The following is a 24,454-nucleotide window of genomic DNA, read 5'->3' as shown; positions in this document are numbered from 1 at the left end:
TACCCTAGTGCTCTAGCAAGGCTGTCTGTGACCTCTGGGGGAAGATGACAGGTCACACAACGCACAGGCACCCCGAAAACAAAAATTAACGTGCACACAAACCCTCGTAGACCACATGCGTTGAAAAATGAACCTGCACTACGCTGTGGCACCCAGAAACACAAAAATAAGCGTACGCGTAATACACGCAGCCTTCAATGACCTCTGAAGGGGAACGCGACACACGGGGCAAGCACAGTTGGTAAATACGTGCGCGACCCACCGTATGCCTGGAAAAATAACGTGAAAAATACACAGGTGTGCGCGTTGGCAACACCCCCACCAAAAGAAAAATTGTACGCTGTCTCAGGAAACAGGACAAAAGAAGAATTGAACGCTGTTTGAGGAAACAGGCCAAAAGAAGAATTGAATGCTGTCAGAGGTAACAGGGAGTACGAACTTGAACCGTTGTGAAGTAATCGCGTATGAACCGTCGAGAAGTACAAAACTCGCTCTCCACGAAAAGCACGTACAAGAAAATGGCGTCCTACACATTCCTTTTAAACTGGCCCACACGTACAATGTCACTTATGCGTGTACGCGCTAAGGCCCTTTCCTCCAATTACACGAGCTGACACTCGGACGTGCAGTTTTTGCTTGTGTACAATAAACATGCACCACCGGTGTTGAGGGAAATGCCCTTGCGCATCACGTCACAGACGTGCTTACGCGCTAAGGGCCTTTGGTCCAATGAATTTGCATACGTGCTGTGTCTTCATGTGCTGATTCACTATGCACCCATCACGAGGGAAACGCCTGCACCTGTAACGTCACTGACACGCTTACGCCCTAAGGGCCTTTCCTCGGATTTCACGCTGACGTGCAATTTTTCACATGCAAATTCACTCCGTGTCAAGCTGGCCACGCGTAAACACCTGCTGGAACAGAAGACTCCCGACTGGGATACCATCGCTCCACAGCCCAGCCCCAGGACCAGTTGCCCACCCACGCCTGCCTCAGGGGTTGCCATGTCGAGGCAAACACCATCTGAGACCACTGGCAACCCCCGGCCAGAGAGGCAGAGGGCCACCAGCTTCAGTGAGGAGGAAGTTGGTGTCCTGGTGCAGCATGTCCTGGGGCATTATTATGCCCTCTACGGAACATCATGTGCCAACAAGGAAGGACGGGAGAGGATCTGGGAGGACGTAGTTGTTGCCATCAACGCAGAGGGGGTGGCAACCCGCGACATCAAGCACGTCAAGAAGCGCTGGGAGCACTTCAGGTCTAGGACCCTCTACAAGGCCCGGCGCCTCAAGGAGGGGGGCCGGGACAGCATGAGTGACATCCAGATGAGGGTCCTGGAACGCGTATGCCCAGCGCTCCATGCCCAGATCCTTCAGAGGCAGACCCGTCCAGAGTTGAGCGGTAAGTGGCCAAGCATTGCTGTGTGAAACAGGGCATGTTGCAGTGTGCTGGTAGTCTGATACTTGCCTGTATGTGTTACATAGGCCATGTACGTATGTGTGTGTGCAGGGACATCATGGCCATGATTGTGAGACCAGTAATGTGTGAACCACATGGATGGTGCATGTGTTCCAATGCAACATGGGAGCTGTATGCGGAATGTACACATGAGAGCATGCCAGTCTTTGTTCTTGGACATGGAGGGGGTGTGAGGGATGGGTGCTGCTGTCATGTACATGTATGGTGCACATGTGTGTGTTTCTGAGAAGTGTGTGTGTGACTTTGAAACGCCATGGATACATGACACATGTCCGTGATGATGTATAGATTCACTCATGCAGTGCTGTCACCGTTGTATCTACTGTGTCGATCCACTGTGTCTGTGGTGTACAAGCCATGATGCATGACACTCCGGTGATGTGTGTGCATGGGATCAGTGTGAGCCATGATGCATGTGGGTTTGAAGGCAACATTTTGGTTAAAAGAGGCCCTTGTACATGGATGCTGATGTTGATTGTAGGTGCCGTGCCTGTTTCTACATGTGTGTTGCGTGCATTCACCGATGTGTTGTGGAGGGACAGGATGGAAGTGACGTTTGACAGTGCCACTCATGTTTTATTGCTTCCTGTCTAGGGGACTATTGTACAGTACCCTGATGCTTGTGTTCTATGTCTCCCTCTACGCAGCTTTGAGTGAAGAAGAGGGCAGAGACGGCGCTGTGGAGCCAAGCGGCGGGGATGCCTCCACCGGGCGGCGACGAAAGGCCCAGCCACCCTCCGTGGAATTTCCATCATCCGGGAGCGAGGGGACTGGTGCCGCGTCTGCAACTACGGCTGTAGTGGGAGGGCCGGGTGAGCCCCACAGGGGCTTGCAATGGCGGAAGACAGTGCAGAGACATCCAGGTTGGTGGTCTCCACGGACGAGGAGCCCGCTACTGAGCACACATGGGGCATGGTGGGGGTAGTACCACTGGTGCAAGTGGTGCAGTCCAGGGCCAGGGTCAGGAGGCAGCACAGGTCACCGTGGAGGGGCCTGTGCATGTCGCTGTCCCTGACCCTGTGACTGCAGCACCATGCACCAGCAGGGATGCCCCGTCCCAGGCCCGTCCGCAGGTAGGGGGGAGGCCCATGTCATCTGGCTCTGAACTACCTGCAGCCGAGGGGACCCCTGACCGTATGGACTCCGTCCTGATTGGTGTTGCGTTGCGCATCGTGTCATTTGTGTTGACGTGCGTGCTTCCTGGGGGGAGCATGCATGCCATCACGAAGAGCTGCGTGGCAACGTGACACTGTTGGGTGGGGCCATGGTCGGTGGTTTCTTACATGTGTCGCACACTCTGGCGGACCTCTCCTCCTCTGTGGAGACTATGCCCCAGTCGTTCTCCCTGCTGTCTTCCAGCCCAGATTCCACCGGGGCCCCCTCTGGACCTGGCCCGACCAACACAGCCAGCTTGGTGGAGATCCCATCCCTGCTACAGTCGGGAGTCAGCGGTCCAGCAGGGGTGGACACTCCAACAACTGGAGACCAGCAGATGGAGGATGTGCAAGCATCATCGGACAGGGCACATGGACAGAAGCAGCAGCAGCAGGCTCTAGGTGGGAGCAATGGTGGCTCGGGGCCATCAACATTAGAGGGACAGGCATCGGCCAGAGGGCAGGAGGACCCTGGAATGGGTGTGTCTTCCATGTGGCTGCGGATGGGCCAGCGTATAGATGCAGAGCGGCAGAAGGCGGAAGAGGTGCGGCTCACCATGGTCAGGGCGGAGTTCTCCATGCGTCGGGCATTGAGGCGGGCTGAGTGCCTCGAGGCAACTCGCAGGGAGTTGGAGGTAGACATGGCGTTATCCTTGCGAGACCTCAGGGCCAGGACAAAGTCCCGCCTCCAGGACATCGACAAGGAGTTCGATGATGCCCTGCCCCATGACATCACAGAGTGAGCCGCAGGACTTGCCCGCTGTCATGATGCCTACTCCCGGGCATCAGGACCAAGGCCCTCAGCTCCGGGAGCAGGCATCCAGGCATTTGATTAAACCTCAGCAGCCCCGGCTAGGGGCTGTCTGGGTTCAGTCCTGGCACCTTAGGTGCCAGGCTCATCATAAAAATCAGTCCTGGCGCCATAGGTGCCAGGCTCATAGACTTTACTTACCTGATGCAGACCATGCTGCAAAAGAGTCCAAGCCTACATGAGGCCTGGATGGGACTATTTTGTAACAGGGACTATGTTTTACTCGGGCGTGGCTCTAGGGAACTTCTTACCTGGAACTACTTTGGAGGCTATTTAAACCACACCCAAACAGCAGCACATGCTTTGCATTATTCTGCATCCAGCAGCGTGACGCTCAACGTGCCTGCAGCCAGCATCCAGTCTTCTGCCATGCCCGCGTGCTTGCAGCCAGCATCCAGTCTTCTGCCACGCCTGCCTCGAATCCAGAGCTCCTAGAATAAAGAAGAAGAAAAGGACAAGGTTAGAAAACAAACTTATTTCAAATTCCTCACCTAATTCCGGAACCATTTCATCTCCGGACCTGGAACGTACATCAGTCCTGCAACGCGTCGCTTCGCCAGCTCCAGCACGGCGCCATACTCACCCGTTCTCACAGCATCTTTCGATCCGGCACTGTCTCCATCATTTCTTCGCCGTAATCCAGCACCTAGGAGACACAAGAAAAAACAAGGTGAGCCAAGGGAATCAACAAATACAACCTCTTACCACCATAGACTTACCACCGGCGGTATTATTCCATAACTCTCCACATTTTCATATGCCGCATCTGTAAAGAGGGAGAAAAACAACAGGTTAACGCATCCAATAGTTACCGGACAGTTTCTCCCGGGGTCCTTCCGCGGACCTCTGGGCTGGGAGGCCCCATCTCCTCCCGAGTATCCCAAAAATGAGTATGAGACACACACAAGAAGCAAGGTGGTTCTGCTGTTTATTGAACAACGGCAGGGATGGGTCTAGGATCGTACGCGTCCGTACAGACTCTCGAAATTCGTGGGGCTCGCAGGCCCCTTTTGCCTCAGTATGACGCACTACTTGCGTCACCTGGGAAAGTTAGCAAAAAACCTATCGCCACTCTGGATTGGTTCCTCAGTGGTAGGGTTAGTATAGCATACGTATAGAGAAGATTGCTAGTGGTTAAAGGTCATTCAGGTGTTATACTTGGGTTGTCCCTTCTATTAGATACTTGAAAATTGTTACATGAAGACCCCTAATGATTGGCTAATGTTAGTGGCGTCAGTGATGAGTGCCCCATGTTCTGATTGGTCCACTCGCGAGCCCCCCAGCCTGGGACCATCGTTGTTCCCAGCTCGCGGTGTACCTGTCATTTGCAACAATATGTAACTATGTGTTCGTGCAGACAATGCGTGGATTTGCTCATATGCCTGAGAGCAGACCATTCCCATCGCTGTAGGTGTCCATTGGGTCATTTCATTGTTGCAGCCTGTGTCCCAGACGTGAGACCCAGGCGACTTCTCCCTCGTGGGTCTGGCACCCTGTCAAGTTTGGCTTGGTCACGTGAGGAGAGACCGTGGCTGAGGCAGAATTCTGCACATTTAAAGTTGTATTTGCCTCTGCGTGCCTGGCTTTGCTTACAGGCTTTGGCGTCAGCTGGTAGCATACAAGTTGCAACATCGCTCCCTTGGCTATCAGTTCTCGCTGGGCTCGTTCTGCAGGGTCAGCAATTGTATTCTTGCTCGCCGAGTGTTCATGGAGGCTCTTGCTTGCGGCCTACTTGGGCCTGCTTCATAGGTGGGGATGTGTAATGCACGGCACTTATGTTGCGGTGTCACATTGCTTCGTAGGCAGTATTATGTCTTCGTTATATTTTCATCACGATGCAAGGGTCGGGAGAAGCGTCAGCAAGCATGTAAACGAGTGCTTTGTGCGTCTTGCGTTTCTGCATTTCGGAGAACCTATGTGAAAAATAATAAAGATGCGCGTCAGTGGGTGTGTCCGTCACCTACGTCATAGCACTGAGTATGTTCTTCGTATGGATTGGTGTCGGGGTGTCCAGTGTGCATGGTTGCACGGGTGTTCTGACAGTTGGCTAGGTCGTCATGGCATCTCTAACGATGTAGGTCCTTATTGTTGAAGGGCTTAGTCGAGTTCATCCATGCCGCAGGTGTCGGCTTGAGCAGGGCAGGCTGACGGGCAGGCTGGTGGGCACATCCTGATGTTCTTGTACCAAGGTATTTGGTCGTCTGGCAGATAGACACATTCATCTCGTGGTGGGTGTCTGGGTCACGATCCTCTAGGCCAGGGGCGCGAGGAGATTGGGGGGAGTCTTTTCTCCCATTCTCCCACTTCAGTCCCCCCTCTGGTCGACTTGTCGACCACAAACATATCCTTTTCTTTATCTCCTCTTACTCTCCATATTTTAGTTACTCCTCCCAGGTGTCCATAGTGGTTGAAATGGTCCTCAAATGACCAATACATATATACACAACTTCCTCCCGGTTTGCAGTATACCCATCTTCCGATGTAGCTCCTCGGGTTTCTTGGGTTTTCGAGCTTTACGGATGGTGGGTCCAGGTGGTTGGTGATGATCTGTCTGCGCAGTTTCTCTCTTTCCTTTATTATGGTGTCTGTGTGCTGGTCATCATCAGTTGGCATCAAGGGGTGCATACCAACCATTTCGATCATTTTGTCTGTAGTGCGTGCCTTCCGGGCCTTCCAGAACCTTATTATAATCAATGCAGCCCCAGCCAGTATAATACATCCAACTATAATCTTCAGCCCGTCCGACAGCCATGATGGCATCCATGACCATAACAATGAAAACCAGCTATCATCCTTCTTTACTCCTTTACTTTCTTCCATCATTTTGGAGTGCATCTGGGCCAGTTGTGATACTGCTTCGGTGAGTGTACCATTGTCGGCATCGTTAGCAGGAATAAATGTGCAGCATGATTGTCCTATCTTTGCGCAAACTCCTCCCTCCATCGCTGTAAGGAGTACCAATACATATCTGTTCTGTAGTACTACCATCCTCACCGCTCGTAGTTCCTCTTTTATTGCGTTGAATCCGTTTACTGTTGAATTAATGGTCATCATCAGTTCGCATCGGGTTATCTGGAGCCATTTAGTGTTTGCATAAGCTTGTAGTCCAGGGTGTATTATTGACGAGAAGAACATTGCGGCTCTGCTAAATAATCTGTGTTCTGGTGGGATAGAAGTGAGTGCTGTTTCCGACCTTCCCCACAGGTAGTTTCCTGTCAGAGGTTCTCCGTGTCTCTTTTTCCTATTCAGGACATTATTGTTGTTGTTGTCGTTGTCCGAACCCCTCTGTGATTGTACCAATCTCTTGTTCCTCTTGTTCCCTTCATCCATTTTGGGAAGTTGGCCATGTTCACATGTTTTTGGGGCACCACTAGTGATGGTACATTGATGTGTACCATCGTGCATATACCATTCCACAATGGGGGCAGGGTGTGATATGCCTTATTTCCGCAGGCCCAGTAGTGATCCATTAACACTGCTGTTTCTGCACCCCCCTCTGGTAACTCCAACACGCTTGCACAGTTGGTGTTGTATCCCACCTCCACATCTCCTCTGTGTTGGTAGCATAACTTGGGCGCGGTCAGCGGTAGTATGCTCATTGGGTCGTCATCCTTCTCCATCCATGTCAGCATGGGTACGTACTTGCCCCATATCGTCCAACATCTGTCATTGTGTTCCTTTATGGTGGTAATATTTTCTCTTGTTACCATGTTGCTACCGACCACTCCTATGTCCCATTCATTGTTCATGTATACCTTCCCTGTTATTGTTACCAGTGGTCTTTCCCAACAGCCTTGTGTACCAGGAACTTCCGTGGCGTACCAATCACATGGTAGGTATTGTAGTGTTACTTTCTTGGTTTCTCCTTTTTCAGGGCCACTTGTCATGTATCTGAACGCTTCAGCATGCGAACTGCTCTTGTGGTAACTCAAATATGACTTGAGGAAATTGTTTTCGTATGGATATGTGTCTAGCGTTTTCCACACCATTCTCACCACCGTTCCTTGAAATTGCCCTCTCGTTTGGAATAGTGCCAGATATATTATACATCGTGCCGTCTTCTCTTCTATTTCTGAGGCGACGAATGTTCGAGAAGCGCTCATGGCGTATGGGATCAATGAGCAAACATAACAGCTGTCTTCTGTCGTCTGCTTACCTATTTGGGTCATGGCCTGGTACCACATGTTGTTGGAGACGTGTGCTGAATCTGTTATGTAATTATCAATACCCTTATTATCTGTGTATGTGCTGCGTTTAACTCTACTTCCCTTATGTGGAGGGTTGCTAGTACCACCTGACATGACACCTGTTGCAGCCGTGGGAGGGGGTACGTTAGGTTTGGGTGCAGCCATAATATTGATAGCATAACTTTTCTGCCATACAGAGGCAGCCAATAGACCAGTGATGACCAAAACTCCTATCATTTTTATTACAAAAGCTAGTCTCACCGGCATTTGCTCTTACCTTGCTGCAGTCCGGCAGCTTATTCTTGCGACGTTAAAGTTGCCCGCCTGAAAATTCTCAATACGCTTGTTATTATGGTTAGTTGTCGTTATCAAGCCCTCCCTATCAAGTAGTCGTTCAGTGCCCAGGCGAAGAGCTGTTCCCACGCCAACCTAAGTGATCTATCTCTTAGAGCAGGTAAGTGCTGGTAAAGCTGGGGAAATGATTGTTCTATTGCCAAAATAAATGTGGTGTAATAGACGCGTACCCTCCTTCTTTTTAGGTACTTTGGCCTTCTTATATGATATACAAATTGGTGTGATAGGGCTTCAGGGTAGTTATCGTCTGCGGGTAGCATCTACTCCTGGGCAATGTACGCTGTTAGTTACTTATTTTCTTGACAATACAATTACACACGGTACCTGCATGTGCGAGAGAAGAAAAAGAGAAAACATACAAGTGTTTACATGTGTATGTGCGCAAAACAATGTCCTTCAATTGGGGTGACCTTAGTGGGCAGGGGTTTTGGGGCTTAACTGGCGGAAGTCTGTTTACTTTTCGATCGCGTGACCATGGGATGGGCTGTGGGCAAGTGTCCAGTGTCTATTTCAGTACTTGTCTCTGGGGACTCTGGGGGGTGATAGGGTGTAGTGACACTAATGTCGTTAGCTGTGGTCGACGTCTCCTTCTCTGTAGGTGATGCTGTCGTTGTTCATCCAATGGCCCTGTCGGTAACGCTAGGGCGGGTCTGGAGTTTGTAGATCTTCACGTCGTGTAGGTGATTCCAAGCACGCTTATCCTGCAACTTCACCGCTCTCGTAGATACCTCCTCTACCAAGTGAGGACCAGTAAAGCGTGGGCTGTTCCACTTTCTATTGAAGTTGCGGAGTAGCACGTGGTCACCTTTAGCAATTTTGCTGAGTCCTTCCTTTTCCAATTCTTTGTCGGCGTCTTCTTGTTGATAACTCTTAGACCCACCCCGCGTGCGCTCGAGCTGTTGAGATACAAACGCTACACTAGTAATCAAAGAAGACACATATTGGTACATTTCATCACCAAGAACAGTTGCACTGTTTTCATAATCTGTGAATGCTCTTGATGTAGGCGTTAGAGGAAGGCGCATTTGATGTCCAGTCACCACCTCGTGAGGAGTGAGGTGGTGGTCAGACCCTGGCCTATTCCTTAGCTCAAATAGAGCTAGCGGAAGACAATACAACCAGCTCTTCTTTGTTGTTTTCTGTATCTTTGCTATTTCCTCTTTCAATAGGCCATTCAGGCGTTCACATACACCGTTGGCCTGCGGGTGATATGCACACGCAAATTTATGCTTAATGCCCAGTAAGGACGTGATGTGCTGAAACATTTCATTAGCGAAGTGCGGGCCGTTATCTGACCGCAGTACTTCACACACTCCCCACCTGGGGAAAACCTTCCTCACTAGAAATTTAGCTGCTCTGAAAGCATCTGCATGTGAGCAGGGTCCTGCCTCAATCCACCTGGAGAATGGGCATACCACTACAATCATATACCTATTTCCTTGACATACATTGATCATATCAATGTAATCAATATGAATGTGCAGGAAGGGTCCCTCTGGCCGGGGTATAGTACCTTTTATCACTTGCAGCGTGTGACCGGCCGTAAACTGTTGGCATGTAAGGCAATTGCTGATAAAATTTGTTACATGAGAATTTAACTTGGGCAGAACCAGTCTTCCCTAATTCGTGCTGCAATAACTTCCTTCCCTGTATGAGCTGGGTGATGGAGCTGGCCCAGGGCGGTGTCCAATAGTGCCAACGGCATGACCATCTTTCCAGTGTTACCCTGACGCCATAGTGCGTCAGTTGGCGACATCGTACATCCTCTTTTTACCCATAGTTCCTTTTCTGCCATTGGTGCGGCCGCCTGTAATTCCATTATCTGTGTGGCTGGGAGATGGGTGTACCCTTCTTTCATCAACATCTGTTTAGCTATCCCCCTCCCTCTCTCTGACTCTGGGGGGTTCCATATTTCACCAAAAAACGCCGCATGTTTGGCATTTGCGTCTGCTGTTTCATTCCCTTTTGAGATATTATCTTCTCCATTAGTGTTTGCGGGACATTTGACCAAAGCTAGTTCTTGGGGATTATTGATTACTTCAATTAATTCAGCTAACAAGAGAGCATGTTGCACTGGGGTGCCGTCAGCTCTCCTAAACCCCCTTCTCTGCCATTTTGTCAACCCCGAGTGGACAGTTGATGTGACATATGCGCTATCAGAATATATAGTAACTCTTTTGTCAAAGCTTTCCTTCAACGCCAAGATCAGTGCAACCAATTCTGCTGCTTGAGCCGAATAATGCTGTGGTAACTGTACACATTTCACCGGGACACACACCAAATCTTCTGTCATTTTTACAACTGCTGCCCCAGTTCTCCTTATCCCATCACTCTGGTCTATTGTTGATGACCCATCAATGAACAGGAGCTCTCCTCCATTGAGCGCATCCTCTTCAACTTTTCTAGTACAGGAGTACATTTCGGTAGTTTGCGTACAGTCGTGAGCATAATCACCTTCCTCAATAACTTCCGCTATAAACCTTGCAGGGTTAACTGTACTGCATTTAACAATAGATAGTTCTGGTCTAGATAAGATGATCTCATAACCTGACGCCCTCTGCGTGGTTAGTGTGGACTTAGGCTTGTTCAATATTGCAAATAGTGCATGCTCCACGAATAGTGTGGTTGGGCACCCCATTGTAATAGATGATGATTTCTCTACCGCGAAGGCAGCTGCGGCAAGACCTTGTTCACAAGGGAAATGACCTAACATAACAGGGTCCAAGTGACCGCTGTAGAACGCTATTGGCTTGTATCCCATGCTTGTTTTCTGAGCCAATACTGCTTTCATTTCTGCTGAGTCGCAATGTGAAAAGATAAGGAACTGTCGTTCATAATCTGGGGTGGCCAGTACCAGAGCAGTTGATATCGCGTTTTTTAACTCGTCAAATGCTTCCTTCATTTCCCTTGTCCACCCCAATTTTTTCTCCCCTTTGTTTGCTTCTCTCAATGCTTCAAGTAGGGGTCCTATGTATGAGCTGTAATAAAAAACCCATGCTCTACAGTAGTTGCACAATCCCAGGAACTGCTGCAGCTCCCTCACTGTTTGCGGCAATGGCGTGTTTGATATAGCCTGTGCTCTTTGTGGTGCAATCTTTCTTCCGTGTTGGGATATTAGTTGACCAATGTATAATACCTGTTTATGACAGTACTGTAACTTTTCTTTGTCTACCTTGTAACCTTTTTCTGCCAATATTGTCAGCATTTTCAATGAGTCCTCCCTGCACCTTTTCTCGCTTGTGCTGCAAATTATTATGTCGTCAACATATTGCAGCACCGTACTTTCCAGTTCAACGTTTCCCAAGTCCATCTGTATTACTCTGTTGAAAATTGAGTGCGACTCGCAGTACCCTTGTGGTAACCTGGTGTGTTTCCATTTTGTGTTTCTGTACGTGAAGCTTGTCAAGTCTTGTGAATCTGGATGCAGGGGTATTGAGAAAAAGGCATTTTTGAGGTCAATCACTGTAAACCGTGAGGCCACTGCCGGAATTCCACATAATATTGTGGCCGGGTTTGCTGCTATGGGGTATTCTGCTTCCAGAATGTTGTTCAAGGGCCTGAGGTCCTGGATAAAACGCCAAGACCCTCCTTTAGCTTTGCGCACTGGGTACACGGCCGTGTTACATGGTGATTCTGATGGTACCAGTATGCCGTTATTTATTAGGGCTGTTATTGTTTCATATATGCCCTCATCTGCCTCTTTTGATAGTGGGTATTGCTTCACTCTAGGGAGTATTGCACCCTTTTTCAGTTTTATTCTTACTCCCCCGATATTCTTTATGCAGCCCACATCATAGGGACTAGTGGTCCACAGTGATGTTGGAACTTTTGCCATATCTTCCTTGTAAAAGGGAACTGGGGTAGATGCGGTTGCTTAAAGTGCCATGGCAATTTTCTGTGCCACTTGCTTGTATGTCACTCTTAGCCATATATCTACACTCATCATAAATCCAATTTCATCCTCTTCCTTGTCTTCTGAGAAGAGCTCCTCATCGGACACCTGGGTGAGCCTGCATCCCTCAGCCAGCGCTATCACTGCCCCCCATGCTCTCCCTTCCCGGTCTTGGGCATGTAATGCGATATAATCAGCAGTCGCTATAATGCTCTCGATGCTCACTGAAATCACCTTTCCTTCTGGTTCATTGACTGGTGTCTCAGGTCTGAACAAATAGGCTGCTGGCCTCCTCCAGATCTTCCCTTCGTTTCCTGGCATCCATGCGAATGCCATGTCTGTTCCGTACTGGAACAGTTCGCCATCTACTGACTCAGTCCGAGTCACTGTCTGCCCACAGTATGCTTGCATAATTTGCTGTGCAGTGAGCATGTTTATTCCTGGGGTGGAACAAATTATGCCGTCCTCCGTGAAAGAGATTGTCATATTTAACCTGCTCATTATGTCTCTCCCAAGTATGTTTACTGGCGACTCCCTTGAATACAGGAGCGGGACGGACATGTCATAATCCCCTATTGATAAGGAGATGTTATCAGTAAAGGGAACCAACCCCCTAGCCCCAGAGAATCCTTGGGTGTTCATGGCCTCACCTGACATCTTAAATTTGCCTTCCCTTATGCAAGACCTGGTTGCCCCAGTATCAACAAGGAATGATAATTTTTTGTCACCTATTGTTACCTCAATTCGTGGTTCCTCCGCACTATTAGGTGTTACCGACAGGATGGGACACACCAAGGACGTCTGTGGGCTGTCCTATTGTGGGTATAATGATTGACCACTTCCTGTGTAAGGGTTGTGTCCCAGGACAGTCACCCTTCCCAGTTGTGTTTGCTGTAGCTGTGTATTGGTGGAGGTTACCTTATGGTCCTGTATTTGAGTGGGCTGCTGTACATGCTGCACTTTGTGTTGCTGTGATATCGCTACCTGTTGTTGCGGTAGTGAATATGTTTTTGGCTGTTGTTGTGTTACTAACTGTTGCTGCGTGCTGCCCTGTGGCAGTCCCTGCTGTTGTTGGTAACCCTGCTGTTCCCTTGTAGGCCCTTGTTGTCCTTGTTCCCCCCACACTGGTGTGGAGGGTCTCATCCTACATGTGCGTGACATGTGTCCTAACATTCCACAAATCCAACATACAGGTGGTTCCCTGGTCTGCCATGGGAAACTTCCTGAATTATCCTGGTATACTGGTTGCCCAGTGGGGTAGAAGCTTTTGAATCCTCCCCCTTGCTGTTGTGCATTATAGCCATATCCCCTCCCCCTCATTATTCCTCCCCTTCCCCTGTTGTAATTATAATATCCAGCTCCTGATGTCGAGTATCCTCCTCCCATATTAGCCGCGTAAGGTGGGGGTGGTGGCAGCTGTTGTGTTATAATTTGTGGTGATTGTATTTGGGAGGGATCTTGTGCGGCCACTACTTGCGTGGGGTTTGGTGTCGTTGTTGTAGGTGTAGTTATTAGTGCACCTTCCATTGTGTACTTAGTCAGTTTTTTCTGAACTAATTTAGCCTCTTCCGCTTTTCTATCTTCTTCCTTTTGTTTCATCTTTTCTTGCCACGTCCTACAATGATGTACTATCGTCAGTTGTATTTCCGGCCAAGCCTTTGCTTCCATCCCCACTACTTTCTTCAATTGTGTCTGCACTGCCTCCGGAAGCCCTTGTATTAGTATAGGATAGAATATTGCCGGTGTCTTGTCCCACTGCTCTCTAGTTTCCATACGCCACTTCTCTTGAATTTCCTGGATATAATCAACAGGATCTTCGTTCTCACGCATCTTGCGTGATGTAATTGCTCCTATGTCTGAGGTGTCTGGGTATTGTACCCTTAGTGCTTGCCATAATGCATGTCTGCAGTTTCCAAATGGCGCCCCGTCGTGTGATGTGTTTGTTATTGTGACCCCGGGGAAGCCCGCTCTCTTCCAGATGTCATCTGCTGCATCCCCTAATATTGATATTAGTAGGCCCTTCACGTCTCCTACTGCCAGTTTCTGTCCTGCAATGTGTTTTTCCATCTCATATATCCATTTCCCCGCTCCTCCACTTAGTGATGGGAGCCTACACTTTATATTTTCCTTGTCTGGATGCTTCCAAGGGACGTATTGTTGTCTAACCCCTCCTCTCTCCAAAAGTGGCATCAGGTTGTGTCCTATCTGACCCCCTGGGTGTCGCGGTGTTGAGTCCGTATACCCCTCCTCTTCTTCCGTGTCGTCTACGTCGTCTGTTATGTCCATATTTCCCCCGCTCATAGCTGTTTCCCCTTCATCTCTTCCCCTTCGTTTATTATTTCCTTTATTTGATGTGGGCGTGTGTGTTCGTTCTTCCTGCCTGGGTCCTGGGAGATCTCTAAGCCTGCCAGCATAGGGTGTGTGTTCGTGAGGGGCGGGTGCGGGTGTAGGTGGACATGTTGGGCGGGATGATGAGGGTATATCTGCACGTGTGTGCCTTCCCGCCATTCTTTGCTCTTCTTCCTCACTTCCCCCCAGTTCTTCCTTCCTTCTGCAGGCCCATGGTGATTCCCTGTTGGTCCGGGTGATGTATAATTTATCTAAGCTTTCCCTTTCCCCGTTTCTTCCTTCTCTCCCCATTCCTTCTTCTTCCTCGCTGCAAAAATCATCCAGGAGCGACAACCCCCAATCTGTCTTTTTCCCTCGAATCGTCACTGTTTTTAAATCTATTAAATCCGTTCCTCCCACTTCTTCTTTACAAATTGCTCCCCTTTGCACTGATGTTGTTGCTACTTCTGTGTCCCTGCGTAGATATTTCCTTATTCCACTCTCCCCTCTCCTATCTCCTCTTTCCCCTTCTTTTTTCTCTACTATTTCTCCACCTATTTCCTCTCTTTTCTTTTTTAATTCCTCCATTACTTCACTACTCATCTTTTCTAATAGCCTTTCTTCCTCTCTCCTCCTTTCCCATCTCTCTCTTTCCCGTTCTAATATGCTTTCTATCACCCTCCCTTCTTCGTATTTCTTTGTGGTTTCTGATAGTATTTTCCTCTTCCATATTTCCATTTCCTTTTCTTTCTCTTCTTCCTCCCTTTTCTTGTCGCGCTGTGCTGCTCGAGATACCCTTTCTGCTGCCGCCTTTACCCTTTCAGCTTCCCTCGTTCGTTCTTCAGTTCGTTCCCTCATTTTTTCTAACTCATTCTTACTTTCTTTCTTTTCTCTCCTTCTCTCTCTTTCCTCCCTCTCAAGCTGTTTGATCAGGGCGTTTTGCTCATTCCTTAACTCCGCCAATCGTTCCTCCAAAATCTCCTCCTCTTCTCGTAACAGCTCCCCTTCCTTCCTTTTCCCCCCTTCCCCTTTTATCTCGCTCTTACTCTCATTGTCCTCATTCATGTTCCTTACTACCTCCTTCTCTTCTCCTGTTAATGAACCTCGCAATTTTAATAACACCTGCGCAGCTACCCACTCGTCGTGTCCTATGGCTGCAAATTGTTCTTCACTAGTCTTCCCTTCCCTTGCGGGCATCTTCGTATGAGTTGACCCTACCGTACGTGTCGCCTCCCCCCCTGTAGCCACCTGTAGCTGTATATGGTGGTGGGCTGTATGCTGGGTTCGAATACCCCTCAGCTGCCCTTAATTGTTGCCTCACCACTTCTCGTAGCTCCGTTATAGGATATAACCCTCCTTCCTCCTTTTTCACTACTTTCGCTAAGGGCATGTCGTCGGCCTGCTCCTTTTTTATTTATGTTTCATTTACGTTGCTAGGCTTTTCTCCTCCCTCTTGTCCTTTCCCCGTGCACTGTGTGCTTTCACTCTCTTTTTCCCCATTCTCTTCTTCCTCCTTAACCTTCTTCTCCTCCTTTTGTTCCCCTACAGTAAACATTCCAGTTGGTCCTGGTCGGGACCCCTGGAACATCCTGCATAGGTTAACCACCTCCACATGGTGCGTCAACTTCTTCCCCTTGTATGTGTTATGTAGATGGGTCAGTAGTGAGCGCTGGACATATGGGTCAAAACTGCCGTTAGGCGGCCAGGGTGTCGTCATTTTGTTGTCCGTCCCCTGTGTCCATTCTATGCTGTATTTGATCAGTTTCGTCCCTATGGGGTGACAGTGTTTTATATATATGCTGTAGCGGGGTAGTGAGGGTGTTCCCCCACCCTCCCGATCCTATCCCGTATGACATGGTAGCACTATGTTGTTAGCTCCCATCGATATGGTAGTCGTTACCTGGCTAACAATAAACTCTATTCAATTTCAGATGTTTTACCTAGCCCCGTAGTTTAGGGACTTGCGATCGTCCGCTAAAAAGAAAGTAATCAAATATAATGTTTGCAATTATGTATTCTTTTCTGTCTTTGTTTCTCTCACCTAACACCGTTATGGCCCCCTACGGCCAAGGCGCACGTAGCCCCCTGCGGCTGCGTGCCCTGTGTGACGTGCTTATACAGCCATCCCACTTTTCTTCACCCCTCCTCCTCCTTCCTCACTCGTCGTGGCCGGCGTTCTCCGTGCGCGGTCACATCCCCCTCTCCACCTGGCCCCGATTTAATCGTTGCCGTTTACCTCCGTGTTCTCCCCCTTACCACTATTCGCTTCCCCACCACTCTTCAACAACGCTGTGTGGTCGAGGTATCCTATGAAAGCCCTACGGGTGACGTCACCGACCTTTTTCGAAGCTACCGGTAAGTTCTTTTCATACCTCTAAATGCTAGAAATAAGTTTTGCTATTTATCCCTGTTAACCCCACAGCTATCTTCTTGTCACTCCTGGAACAAGGTAACCAATAATAAAATCAGACTGCGCACGCTGCGTCGCCTCGCGTGTGATACGCCCCTCAACAGGAGGGTTTAACTAGCCAATTATCTTCCGTATTTAGGCAACCAGTTAGCTACCACCTACAGGAAAACGTCATTTATCTATCGAGTTTTGCTGCTCGATCAATAGGGATCCTCATCTACTCATTGAGCAATAATCGCCAATTCGTAGGAAACCACACACACACACATACCCACACACCCTTACAGGTGGTCGTGACCTAGGCCAATCAGTGTCTACGAGTGGTCGCACGTGATGTTTTCGTGCTCCGCCCACTCTTCTACGTAGCATAGCGGACTGCTCCTTCCACTTGTCCAGCTACCAATCACTTCACCATCAACACTAATTTATCAAATCTTCGCCGCACACCTCCTTGGTAACACCTCCCACCTCCCTTATTCCATTCCTCCCCCCTCCCTCACAATTTCACATTGCTTGTTGGGTGTGGCATACTCACCAAGTCCTCTTGATGCGGGGCCGCTCGACTGCGTGCACCCCTCCAAGCGGCTCGCCACCTCCCCTCGTCTGGACCACGTCTGGACACTCGCCAACCGCGGGCGGGATACTTCTCAACCGGCTCCCGAGGGCCAATATCCGGATTGCGCTGTCCGGTCTTCTCGCAGTTCTGCAATGGTCCTGTAGTCCTCAAAAAGGGGGCAGCGGCAGAGGGGGCCGTGCCACCGGACCTCCTCGCAATGAGAGTACTCGGAAAAATAAAATAAAAGGTAGATCGTAAACAGATCTCAGCAGTGCCTCCAACTTGTCGGGGAGTTTCTCCCGGGGTCGGCTGGGCCTTCCGCGCACCTCCGAGCTGGGATGCCCCAACTCCTCCCGAGTATCCCAAAAATGAGTATGAGACACACACAAGAAGCAAGGTGGTTCTGCTGTTTATTGAACAACGGCAGGGATGGGTCTAGGATCGTACGTGTCCATCCAGACTCTCGAAATTCGTGGGGCTCGCAGGCCCCTTTTGCCTCAGTATGACACGCTACTTGCGTCACCTGGGAAAGTTAGCAAAAAACCTATCGCCACTCTGGATTGGTTCCTCGAGTGGTAGGGTTAGTATAGCATACGTATAGAGAAGATTGTTAGTGGTTAAGGGTCAGTCAGGTGGTATACTTGGGTTGTCCCTTCTATTAGATACTTGAAAATTGTTACACGAAGACCCCTAATGATTGGCTAATGTAAGTGGCATCAGTGATGAGTGCCCCATGTTCTGATTGGTCCACTCGCGAGCCCCCCAGCCTGGGACCATCGTTGTTCCCAGCTCGCGGTGTACCTGTCATTTGCAACAATATGTAACTTTGTGTTCGTGCAGACAATGCGTGGATTTGCTCATATGCCTGAGAGCAGACCATTCCCATCGCTGTAGGTGTCCATTGGGTCATTTCATTGTTGCAGCCTGGATCCCAGACGTGAGACCCAGGTCACTTCTCCCTCGTGGGTCTGGCACCCTGTCAGGTTTGGCTTGGTCACGTGAGGAGAGACCGTGGCTGAGGCAGAATTCTGCACATTTAAAGTTGTATTTGCCTCTGCGTGCCTGGCTTTGCTTACAGGTGTGACCTTGGCGTCGGCTGGTAGCATACGAGTTGCAACATCGCTCCCTTGGCTATCAGTTCTCGCTGGGCTCGTTCTGCAGGGTCAGCAATTGTACTCTTGCTCGCCGAGTGTTCATGGAGGCTCTTGCTTGCGGCCTACTTGGGCCTGGTTCATAGGTGGGGATGTGTAATGCACGGCACTTATGTTGCGGTGTCACATTGCTTCGTAGGCAGTATCATGTCTTCGTTATATTTTCATCACGATGCAAGGGTCGGGAGAAGCGTCAGCAAGCATGTAAACGAGTGCTTTGTGCGTCTTGCGTTTCTGCATTTCGGAGAACCTATGTGAAAAATAATAAAGATGCGCGTCAGTGGGTGTGTCCGTCACCTACGTCATAGCACTGAGTATGTTCTTCGTGTGGATTGGTGTGGGGGTGTCCAGTGTGCATGGTTGCACGGGTGTTCTGACAGTTGGCTAGGTCGTCATGGCATCTCTAACGATATAGGTCCTTATTGTTGAAGGGCTTAGTCGAGTTCATCCATCCCGAAGGTGTCGGCTTGAGCAGGGCAGGCTAGCGGGCAGGCTGGTGGGCACATCCGTATGTTCTTGTACCAAGGTATTTGGTCGTCTGGCAGATAGACAAATTCATCTTGTGGCGGGTGTCTGGGTCGCGATCCTCTAGGCCAGGGGCGCGAGGAGATTAGGGGGAGTCTTTTCTCCCATTCTCCCACTTCAGTAACACAGACTCTTACCTGAACGCCAGCAGCAGCTACGCGACCTTCTTCTCATGAACTCAGTTGCAATTTAAGGAAGGAACGGGACAATAGTGAACATCGGGCACATTGAACTCTTTGAACTTGATACTTACCAATCCCGCCAGGGACTTCAGAGTCAATACTTACCGGAACGCTCAAAAACGCCTTCAAACCAGTGAAGTAACTGGTATCTACGTGCCCCTGCAAGACACGCAGGATGGAGAGCTCATCTATTACGAACATAAGGTGAGGTTACTAAGGGGATATTGGAGGTGATTAGTGGGAGAGAGCGATAACAGTTGGGAGGCCATCACTAAAACCCACAAGTGGTTAATCCCTGTCTCCACTTGCAGGAAAATACTTCTTCGGGTCCAGCAGACAAGACTAGGCGAGCCAGTCCAGACAGTCATCTCTGCACTACGCATCACGTTGAAGGAGACTGCAGCTGTCCGGGTCCGATTGACACCCCTGTGGGGTCCAGGTGAGCGTAACACCTGCTGCCATTGTATATAGTTCTTTAGTGTTAAGTTTACTTTCTGTTTTCATTTGTTTTGGGATGCTTGGACAATGCCCCACCTTTTTGTATATAGTTCTTAATTAGGTAGGGTTTTTGTAGGTTTTATTTCTATAGTTGGGCTCATGGACCCAGGATTTCGCATTTGTACATAGTTGAACAGTGGATTTGTCATATTTTATTCCTTCCATTTTTTTCACCATGGAGCAATGGATTTTTATTATTTATTTCCCTTTGGATTTGCTTAGTTGGACTTAGACTTTGCCCACATTTTCATTTGGATTAATTTGGATTCTGTATTCATTTTTTTTTTCATCTTGGGACATGCTGCATTATTTTTCTTGTTTCCGTTATTGTGTGTTCTGATCTGTTTTGATTTGATTCACTTAATTTTGAGTTCAATACATTTTTTATTCTTACTTCAATATTTGGTATTCTTTCATTGGTTTCAGGCATCTCACCATGTGGGTTTTCACATTCACTGGCACCCATTGTGTGTGTGTGACGTACATGTGTTGATGTACATACTTGCCATTTGGGTTGTATCATGTAATGGCGATATCAATGTGGGGTGGATGTAATACTCGGTTGGTTATTTGGGCAGGGGTGGGGTGCCGTGGAATTTGGGTGGCCATAGGGCCATGATTGTGGATCATGATGACGTGTTAGGGGGGACATGTGTCGGGGCCTGCTGGCAGGTGGCCGTCACTGATGGGGGGAGGGGGTGCAGGGGAACATGAGTGGGGGCCTGCTGGCAGGTGGCTGTCACTGCTGGGGGGTGGGAGTGCAGGGGAACATGAGTGGGTCATGAGTGGGGGCCTGCTGGCAGGTGGCTGTCACTGCTGGGGGTTGCAGGGGAACATGAGTGGGGGCCTGCTGGCAGGTGCCCCTCACTGCTGGGGGTGGGGGTGCAGGGGAACATGAGTGGGGGCCTGCTGGCAGGTGCCCCTCATTGCTGGGGGGTGGGGTGCAGGGGGACATGAGTTGGTGATCACTAGTGCAAGGTGACACGTGGCCTGGCTGGGGGGCATGGCCATGGTGGATGGGCTGCCTGTGGGACATGACCTGGGGTGCAGGGTAGTCCCCCGTGGTGTGGGCTGCCTGCAGGGGCTGTGGAGAGGGTAGAGGGCACACCTGGGAGGAACCACACTGCCAATTCACGTGTGGGACTCCCCGCGCACCCCCAAAATCCACGTACCCTGCCCGCACAGGTCCAATCGCGTGTGAAATTCCCCGCAAAGCCTAGTAATACATGTACCCGCTCGGCCAAGGCCTATCGCGTGTGTAACTCCCAGTGAATCCCAGTAAATACACGTGCCCCGCTCGCACAGGCCCTACCGCATGTGAAACTCCCTGCGAACCCCCCAAATACACGTAGCCTGCTCGCACAGGGCCTACTGCATGTGATACTCCCCGTGTACCCCCCAAATACACGTACCCTGCTCGCACAGGGCCTACACGTGTGAAACTCCCCACGAACGCCAGTAATACACGTACCCCCGCTCGCACCGGGCCTACCACGGTTGCAACTCCCCGCGAACCCCAGTAATACACGTGCCCCGCTCACACAGGGCCTACCGCGTTTGAAATTCCCCGCGTACACCCCAAAAACACGTACCCCGCTCGCACAGGCCCTGCCGCGTGTGATGATTCCAGCGCACCCCAGGACTACACATTCCCCGCTCAGCGTTTGTTGTGTAGCGGCCCTGTAACCTGGTCCAAGGTTAGCGCTGCCCTTTGCGCTGGATTGAGGATTTTGATAGCTTTTCCTTGCGCGAGGGGCATTTTTGGGGGCATAACTGGCGCTGCGGGATGTTCTCTGCACCAGGGCTCTTTTTGACTTGGGAATTCCATGAATACGCGGTGTGCCAGAATGCTGTTTAGAGCACACGGCTGGCGCATGCTAGCGCACGATCCCTCTCTGCACTTCTTGCGTGTGCTGCTTCTGCGCTGAAATCTATGAATTAGCCCGATAACCTTTAAACACAATACTAAATGAAACATTTAAATCAATACATTTGTGAAAAAGAGTACATTATAAAATAACTTACATTTCAATTTCAAAATTCAATTATCAATCTTTTAAAAACATATACATTCATCAGGTGTCTCTTCAGTGTCATATTAATTAATGTTGTTAAAATCATGAATCATCCCAATCAGTACTTGCCATACATAAAACGCATAAAGATGAATACAAGATTTTAACCTGAGTAAATATAAACCCATGATTGATCGCTAAATAAATTATTTACATCTGTAAAACACTCATATCCCTTCCAGTAAAGCTCATTTAATTTACCACAGCCAGTCAATAAATGTTGAGAAGTCTCATTCTCCATTTTATGGATTCAACATAGCCGCTATTGTAAAGGGATATGAGCGCAGGAACTAATGTGTACATAGTTAGGCAATTGTTCTAAGCAAAGTTGGAGAATAAATCTTGTAATTTAAGAATTGTTGGCTTTAATGATGTAGTTAAACTCAAATTAATTGGAATGTGTTGCTTTACCTAGTTATTAAATGTAGATTTCTTACCTACATAATGAATATTAATATTTCTATCCCACACTAAGGCCTTCTGTTTGATTTCCTTTGAAGCACTGTTCCAATTAAAAAGATAAGTGATGGTATATCCACTCACCCCATAAAAAGTACTCACTTCATCTAGCCAGGATTTTAATGCTTCATACACAGATTTAGGATTCACCATTTCAAGGAAATTCTAATACAGAGAAGCCAAATTTCCTATTTTTGAGAGGATATTCAATGAAAGTATTCCAGTAGCTATTTTCTTCTTCGATAAGAATGAAACTAGGCCCAGCTCACAACAAATGGCTTCAATTGGAGTTGAGCTCAAAAGACACAAAGTTGGGCACCATATTTTACCTTCCAACTTCAAAATCCATGAAGTTTCTTTATTCGCATATATCTCCATAGTGTAAAGGGCACTAGAGACAATGCAGCAACTATAGATTTGCAATAAGCCTTCTGTAGAGTAACCTCAATTGTGTGAAACAAAATTTTTGACCACACTATATTTCCTACGAATCATACCCATAATATAGACTGCAAGTCAGCTGTGATTAAGAGGATCTTTAATTTGAACTCCTAAATATGTATATTTTGTAATGACTTCAATTGGGACATTATTTGTCTTCCATACAATATGTACTTTAACCACCATCATTTTTGTTTTCTTATGGTTAATTATAAGATTATTCCTATCAGCATACTGGGACTCTGTTGCAGCCCCAATGGTGTACGGTCAAAAATAATGGTATCATTCGCATAGGACAACCAAGATGTTGGTTGTGATCCCACACAGGGTGGAACATTATTACATTCATTCAACACTTCATCCAAATCAGCAACATATAAATTATACAAAACTGGAGCAAGGGTACATTAACCTGTTTCAGACCATAATTAGTCTGTATTGTGAAACTAATTATTCCTAGCTGGTTCCAGGTCGTTTGCACCGTAGGGCCAGTATATAATGATCTAATGGAATAAAGAATAAAAAGGGTGTAATTCACAGTGTCTCAATTTCTTCCAAAGGATTCGAAGGTTTGAAATTGCCAAATGTTCCCTTATATGGCACAAAACTCAAATATAGCACTTCTCCCTTGGTCATAAGTGTGTTATGAATAAGAAAAGCTAGGGTCCGTAAATCAGCCAATACCCTGCCTAAAACCTGTTTGTTGATTATTTGATATCTTGGAATCCCTTATCCAAGAGTTAATCTTTCTAGCAAAAAAGTAGAGAACATGTCTGTGATTGAATCATTCATTGCAAGGACTTGCTAATTCTCAGGATCTTCCTGCAAAGCTTTTCTGTAAATTGGAATAAGTATCAATCTCTTCCAACTAATGGGAATGTTCCCAGTTACCACAATAATAGAGAATATTTTGTGCACAATAAGAGCCAATTTCTTAAAACCATCCTTAATTAAAATGTTTGTCAGATTATCAGGGCTTGGAGTTCTAGACGGTTTGAGTTTATTGATGACCAATTCAATGTCCTCAACAATAGGGTCAATATGATATCTTTCAGCTCTTTCCTAAACTCCATAACTTCATCAAGGGTAAGAATATGCCTATAACATATATTCTGAATATGTTTTATCTATTGCAGTTCAGAGATGGGATTGACTTATTTTTATTTATTTTTTTTACCACTACACACCATGGAGTGTGAATTAACTATAGCCCAAAATGTACTGGAATCAGAACAGTGAAGGGTGCTAAACATAATTGGCCATTGAGCAGTAGCGACCAAAACTTTATGGATTCACATACAGTTTTCATATTTGGTCTTCAACCTAACAATAGCTTTATCTATTTCCCATTTTACCAGAAAGGATTCCTTGTCTTTTTTTATGTCAACTCTGTTTCTTCCAGGAGACAATGGCTATTACATTAACTATATGTTTATCAATCTTACCATAATTATACTTTTTCTGTGTATTAGAAATCAACACAAGAGCCATTTCCACCATCTTATCATACATATGAATCCCATCAAAACTTGGTAGTTCATCCTCAATTAGGTGGTGAGAAATCCAGTTACTAAATGTAAAGACCAAACAATGGACTATCATATGATCACTTATTGTGGTGGGAGTAATTGGAAATCCCCGAAAAGTTTAATCATGTTTCTAGGAACCAATACACAATGTATCCAAGTGCTGCTATTGCCATTGGACCATGTAAAAGACAAAAAACCCAAAGGCCTGCTCTGTTTAATTAATTGGAGAAGATCATACGCCATGTTAATACATATGTTAAGCTCACCTGGTCTCTGCAGGGACGTTGGGGCATGGTTGGAGCCCTCCCTGGACTTGGCTCCCTTGGATTGGGTCTCTCCCCCAGCTGCTGCAAAGTCATCTGCTCTGGATGCTGGTACTGCCCCAGAGGGAATACGAGAGACAATGAGAATGGTGCAGTG

This window comes from Ambystoma mexicanum, chromosome 11 (genome assembly GCF_040938575.1).
Source record: "Ambystoma mexicanum isolate Mex_15411 chromosome 11, UKY_AmexF1_1, whole genome shotgun sequence".
Lineage (NCBI taxonomy): Eukaryota > Metazoa > Chordata > Amphibia > Caudata > Ambystomatidae > Ambystoma > Ambystoma mexicanum.
This window is presented reverse-complemented; position numbering follows the sequence as displayed.